This window comes from Gymnodraco acuticeps, unplaced genomic scaffold, assembly GCF_902827175.1.
Source record: "Gymnodraco acuticeps unplaced genomic scaffold, fGymAcu1.1, whole genome shotgun sequence".
Lineage (NCBI taxonomy): Eukaryota > Metazoa > Chordata > Actinopteri > Perciformes > Bathydraconidae > Gymnodraco > Gymnodraco acuticeps.
Window position 1 is genome coordinate 781,451 of NW_022989860.1, and position 6,434 is coordinate 787,884.

The window sequence follows — 6,434 nt, forward strand, 5'->3', positions numbered from 1 at the left end:
TGCTTCATCTTGAGGTATTTATGAGTGTTTGTTTACAAATGTTTGAAATGGTTGAAAAATAGCTGGCTTTTTTCATTGGAATACAAAAATTACCAACTACTTGTAGCAAGACAATCATGACACATATAGGCCTAAGCCAGAGAGTCAGAGAAAAAGCATGTTTGTCAAAGAGACAGTTGTGTTTTGGATGATGTAGTTGTATTTATTCAAGAAGGGACCATGCACATTAGTTAACACGAGCACTTGAGACCATCAAATGTGCCAGATTTAGCCATGGCTTTATTCCTTATGACAGAATATTTATGTGCAGTTTAAATTGCGGGATAAAGGAGTTTAGTTTGCTGGATAAAGGTATTGACCTCTGTACATGTTATTCTTCCTGTAGGTTCAGCACCCACACTCTCCCAGCATGTACAAACGTTTGAACAGCAGTGTCCCAGTGCTTAAACTGTACTTCGAGGGTGATGGGTGCCTGCTGAAGGACTTCAGGATGACACCACATGACTGTCTTGACGACCGTGTACTGGCTGGCACACGGTTTGTCATACAGTGTGTTGTCCCGGGCCTTTCAGGTACCCCTCTCCACGGTCCACAGACTGGTCCACCAGGGAGTGGAGGACATCGCTGCTCTCCGGCATTCCCTCATCAAGCTGCCTGCTGGTCCAGAGCTGGAGGAGGTCGGGCAGGGCTTACAGTAGTTGGCCAACAGCCCGGCATTCAGTTCCTGTGTGGGTGCAATAGACGGGTGCCACATACGCATCAGGACCAGCGGCGCCGGATTCATTTCAGAAGTGGGGGGGCCAAAAAGTGCGTGTGTATGTGACATAGCCTACTTGCCAACCCTCCCGATTTTCGCGGGAGACTCCCGTTTTCCTCCCGGGGTCATATCTCTCCCGCATTTTTCCCGATTTCTGACTAAATCTGATTTGTTTCATTCTAACATAACGCACCAAATGTTACCGTTTCCACTCGGACTTCAATACAGCTACACCATTGTTTGGTTTCCATGGTAACGTGTCTCTTTAGTAGCGCGAGCAAATTAAAGTCTGAGAGGGTCTTCAGGAGGAAGATAGTCAGAGAAAACAGAACAAGAATGGACAACTCAACCCTCTGCTCACTCCTTTCCTGTAAATTAAACTATACAGACCAGCCCACACATATGACAGCGCAGTTGCTCATTCCATCTCTTCTTTTTTCCTGCTACTCTCTTGTTTGACAAGCTGAATGTTGACTGGTGTTTGACTGAAGTAAGCTCTGTGAAAAGCTCCAGTTATTAACTCGGTATTTACAAAGCTGTTATCTCCACATTTGGAGAAAGTTACAAGCCGTTTGACAGCAGCACATCTGCATATTTCACAGAAGGCTCGTTTAGTGGTTTTGCAAATAATTAACCACTCTCTGTTTTTGTACCATTCTGCATTGAAGTAACTTTCTCTTTGCCCAAATAAGCTTTTATTTGCCCGTCACAATGTCCCGACAACAAACCTCCATGCAGTCGAAACCAGCCTGTTTCGGTTCAACGATGCCGGCGGCGGCGGTTTTGACAGCCTCTGCGGCCGCAGAGCTGCTACTGGGGTTCATCTGGCTGCACTGGTTCTATGTTTGAAGGACCAGGCTCCGGAGTGTGGATGTCAGGGATGTGACATTCAAGTTGTTGAATTTTAGCTTAGTTTGACTGTATTTAGTTTTCTTATGCGCCGGTTCTTCTGACATGTTTGCAAGTTTATCTATCTAGGTTAACGGCTGACACACACTGAACAACGTAACACATAACGTAAACAACGTAACAAATAAACACATCTAAGCTTTGTTATTGGTTGTAATGTACATGGATACATTTGAATGGTGTGACAATGTCCTATTTGATTGGATTAAAATGTACATATTCTTCCTGTTATGTCTGCCTGCTGTATTTTACCTAATGCAAAGTGACCTGCTGCTCCATCGAAATCAGTCGCATTGATCCGAAGACACATTTTGAGTTGTATACACTGTTGGAAAGAGGAGATTCCTAGCTTTCTAATGATATCAGGATTGTTTTTGTACTATATTAAGCAAAATATGTCACATTATATAATGACTGTCACCGAGTCATCATTTTGAGAAAAAGGCCTTAAAAGTTTCCTCTTCTCTGGATCGATCTGAAATACTACGGTGGGAAGATATTTTCGTTTGGATTACTGGTCTGGGGGAAGCTCGCGAGTGTGTGTGTGTTTGTGTATTTTTGCGTTTTTTTCCCGGGGAAAACTCTCAGGAGAAACACCGGCTGTTGTTATGCTTGCTGTGACGTCAAGTTACTCCGTTCTCCGCTTGTAATTATGCCGTTAAAAGCTTTAAAGCTGTATTTATCATCTGAATTTGCCGAAACAAGTTTAATATTCTGAAAGCCAAGACTTTGTTTATTTGAAATCAGATGAAAACAAACTGTAACGGACCCTGCGGTGTTATCTATGTTTACTATGCCTAACATTCATAATGTCAGCGGAGGGAGGGGAAGCGGCGCTGCGGAAGAGCAGAGTGGCGAGTGAGAGGCGACCTGTGTTCTTCCCTTTACAAGCTTCAAAAATGCCTGTAGCTAATGAGATTGAATATAACAATCAAAAATAACAAAATATACACAGCTAGATCAGATGGCGTTCTTTTTAGATGCGACTTTAGAGTAGAGGGGAATTATTGAAACGGGATGTGTACAGTGTTCCGCGGCATCCGCTGCTGCGAAAATGTGGGGCAGAGCCGCAAAGTGGGGGAGGCCAATGGCCCCCTGGCCCCCCCGCTTCCGGCGCCCTTGATCAGGACCCCATCCGGACCCACTGGCCAGGATTACGTGAATAGGAAGCTCTTCCCATCCATACAGCTGCAGGCTGTATGCGATGGGAAGGGGAGATTCCTACAAACATTTGTAGGATTTCCGGGCTCAGTCCACGACACCCGTGTCATGAAGCACAGTGCCCTCTATAAAGAGGCTCTTTATCCTCTTCCAGGGTACTTCATTGTGGGGGATGGTGGCTACCCCTGCATTGTACACCCTATAGTGATCGTAACCCCGTATCGGGAGCCACTGCAGGGGAGGGTACAGAGCCGATTCAACGGCTGCCATGCAAAAGCACGCAGCATAATAGAGCGCGCTTTCGGGAAACTGAAGGTGCGATGGAGGTGCCTCCTGTCGAAGGCCTTGGAGGTCAACCATAACTTTGTCCCTGCTGTGGTCACTGCCTGCTGTGTCCTACACAACATCTGCCTTACTGCAGGAGACATTCTTGAACTGTTGGAGGAGGAGGAGCAGGAGGGGGTAGAGAGGTCTCCACCTCGTCCTGTGAGGGGGGAGCGAGGTGGACAGGGCCGGAGAGACAGACCAAATATTGGCTCCTGACCACAACCCAGTCCAGCTGCAGGACCACGATTACTGCTGAGAGGATATATATTTTTGGCCAGTTTTTTTGTTACCCATTAGTTTTGTTGACAGGTTAAAAATGCATTTACTGGCCAGATGCATTTCTCTGTTCTTTTGTTTGTGCCATGTATAAGCCTTGTTTCCAATGTCACCTTGCTCACGTTTATTTAGAGCAAAGGACTTTACAGACACATGTCTTTATTACAAATTGTATGCGATGTGAAATAGGCCATCACAGAATTTCGTCTGAAAGTGTTACGTTTAGTGTTGAAATCGAGTCATGTTCAGTGATAAAATATTGGTATGCTTTGACTGAACTTTAAAAGAAAGAAGATACATGTGTTAGTAATTGTAGCTACTTATAGGGCTTGAACGATGCAGTAACTTGACTAAATTTGTATTGATTTATTAATAAAACATCCCTGATATTGCATTTGGATAATTTACACACGGTTGGTTTAGGCGCAGAATTATTTGAGGAGGAGATTTACAATTCAGAAATTAAAGTGGTCATTATGAGTTTCAGTATACCTTGGGTTGCACAATGAGTTTAAAAACGTTGGCTTTTTAGTCATGTCACAATCATAACATATTGAGCTTTGTATAAAATAAAGATGTCCTTGTATATTTTCAGTAAACATGGGTTGGTTTTTGTTCTGGATTTAACGACAAACTTAATTTGTATTCCAAACTTAAATATTTTCATAAACTTCACACAAAACAATATAACAAATCCAAACCAAACGAAAAACAAAGAACGGAAACTATTCTTTTCGAACTAACGCTTCAAATAAGTCGAGGAATCTTTTGGAGGTTTCCTCACTGGCTGCCTGCTGGCGGTTGAAGCGGTCCCCCTCGTTGGCCGCCTCCGCCTCCAGGAACTGCAATAAACTGCGTTTTCTTTTTTTTCGGGGAGGGGGACCGGCAGAGGTGGATGGCTCAACATCCTCCTGGCTGTCCGAGCCAGACTTGGCGGCCTCCTCATCCTCCACTGTGGCCTGGCTCTGGACAGCCTCAGTGGATGTTGAGCCACTGCCAGAAGCAACAGCAGCCGAGTCCATCAGGGTGGGAGGGTCGATGGATGGCCTCCCATCGATGGCCTCATGCATGGCCGTAAAATATGGCCATGTGGCTGCTGTGGCCTCTCCCCTGTCGGTCCCTGTCCCAGTTGGGGGGCATCTCAACTCCTACAAAAACAAGAAGTAAAGTTATACATCAGCATGCTGAGCAGACACAACCATGGTTACAGACACACAAGAGTAAACGAAAAAATGACAACATAATTACCTTGTATTTTCGTTTCAAGTTGTCCCACTTTTTGCTGATCTGTGTGGGGCTTACAGAACCGAATAGCCCAAGGGCCTTTATTTATTTATTTATTTATATATTTATTTGGCAGGGACAGTGCACATTGATTGACATTTCTGTAAATGCGCCAGAGTTAGCCAACAGGCTATTTTTCGTCTGTAGTCCCTGGACAGATGTTGTTTAGAATTTCCCTGCGTGATACAAGAGAGGTTTCAAGCTGGTCAGCAATTAATAAGGTCTGCAGCAACAGGTGCATATATCAAAGCAATCGATATTTAAACTCACAGGTTCAGCAGACAATATGAAAATACAAATTGTAACCACCAATACGTAAATGCTAAGGATCAGATGTTCCCAACCAGGAAAATGTCACTCACTCCCAGGCTTTCTTGGCAGTGTGCCTTCGGCCTGTGAAAAGCTCGTCATTCTCGACCCTCACTTTAATAAGGGTCAGTGTTTCCTCCTCTGTCCCTGTGAAAAGACAAAGTAAAAAGGTGTAGCTTAAAACTGTTGGAAGATTTACCGACTCTGTAATGAGCAATTGATTCTAGTGTATATAACAACATAGCCCAAATCAAATGATAGTGCTGAATGCTAAACAAAGTTCGTGTTGATTAATACTCTTAAAAATAAATAAACGTTTGCCCTTTTAAACATAGCATGCTGTAGCAGGATTGGGTGTAGTTAAAATGTGGATACAAACATAAAGAATATCAGGTGAAATGTCAATAAGGAATGTGGTTAGAAGGCTCTAACTGCATACAGACGGGCGGAGTTTGATCGCGCATTTCACTTCTTAAATAACTAATGCAACGTATCATTGTCAACACTTACACGTGTGCTTTGCTCCCGCCATGGTTTTTAAATGAATCCAGCGGTGTGTCACGCCTCTTTTATACTCCACCGTTCCCGGAAATGCATCCGCGGAGGAGCCGTGGAGGAACCATCAGTGTATCCTCGGTTATAGCTCCTCCAGAGAGCCTCCTCGACGCTCGATCCTCGGTGTGCATTTCGAGAAATGAGATGTCCTTCAAAATGGCGCGCTGAAATTCATTTCCGGGTCACTACCGGAGGACCGAGGAGTCGAGGAGGGGACATTTGAGTATTGAGAAGCCTCTATGGTTGTGTTCTCGGGTTGCCGGGGGTGAAGGAAAAGAGAGCGAGAAACAGCACTTCAGCTGTTTAAATATTCTCCGATGGCTCCTCCTTGTATGCCGGTTGGCGCTGCTGGGGGCCGGCCCTCCAATCGTCTTCCATGTCCGTTGTTGCGCATAACAGAGGACTCAGCCATTGTACATTCAATTCATAACTAAACACACCTATTCTCTTTCATCACTTTTCATTTATTGCATTTTAACGGCTTCAATACTTTAATAATACTGGAAATACTTTACGACAGTTATCATTTACGGTAGTTCCGGATGTTGTCATACCAACTCACGTCTGTAAACAAAACGTATTAAAATAAACTGTACCTTCATTTAATATTCAGCAATAATAATATCTCGACGTCTATAGTTGTAGTGTTAAAATCAGTAGGTTTCGGTGTGCAACACTCCGTGTCATTTCACTTCTATATTCACCTCTATAGGGTGTTAGAAATTAAAATCAATGTTTGATAGCATAAAGTAGCTTAAACATACCGTCAGTTTAAATGCTATTTTATTCTGGAAAAAAACGGAAGTTCTCAATACCAAGCTTTTATTCTGAAAATCCTTCATCTCCGGTTAGCATT

At 43.8% G+C, this 6,434-nt stretch overlaps 1 long non-coding RNA gene across 1 annotated transcript; it reads right to left on the minus strand.

Annotated features, from left to right (window-relative positions):
• Nucleotides 1-4,300: 4,300 nt before the first annotated feature.
• LOC117562452 lies at nt 4,301-5,861 on the minus strand. The gene is made up of 4 exons (XR_004571542.1): nt 5,534-5,861; nt 5,077-5,170; nt 4,679-4,890; nt 4,301-4,578 (listed from the first exon to the last, which is right to left on the minus strand). It is a non-coding gene; the product is annotated as an uncharacterized LOC117562452 (long non-coding RNA).
• Nucleotides 5,862-6,434: the final 573 nt, after the last annotated feature.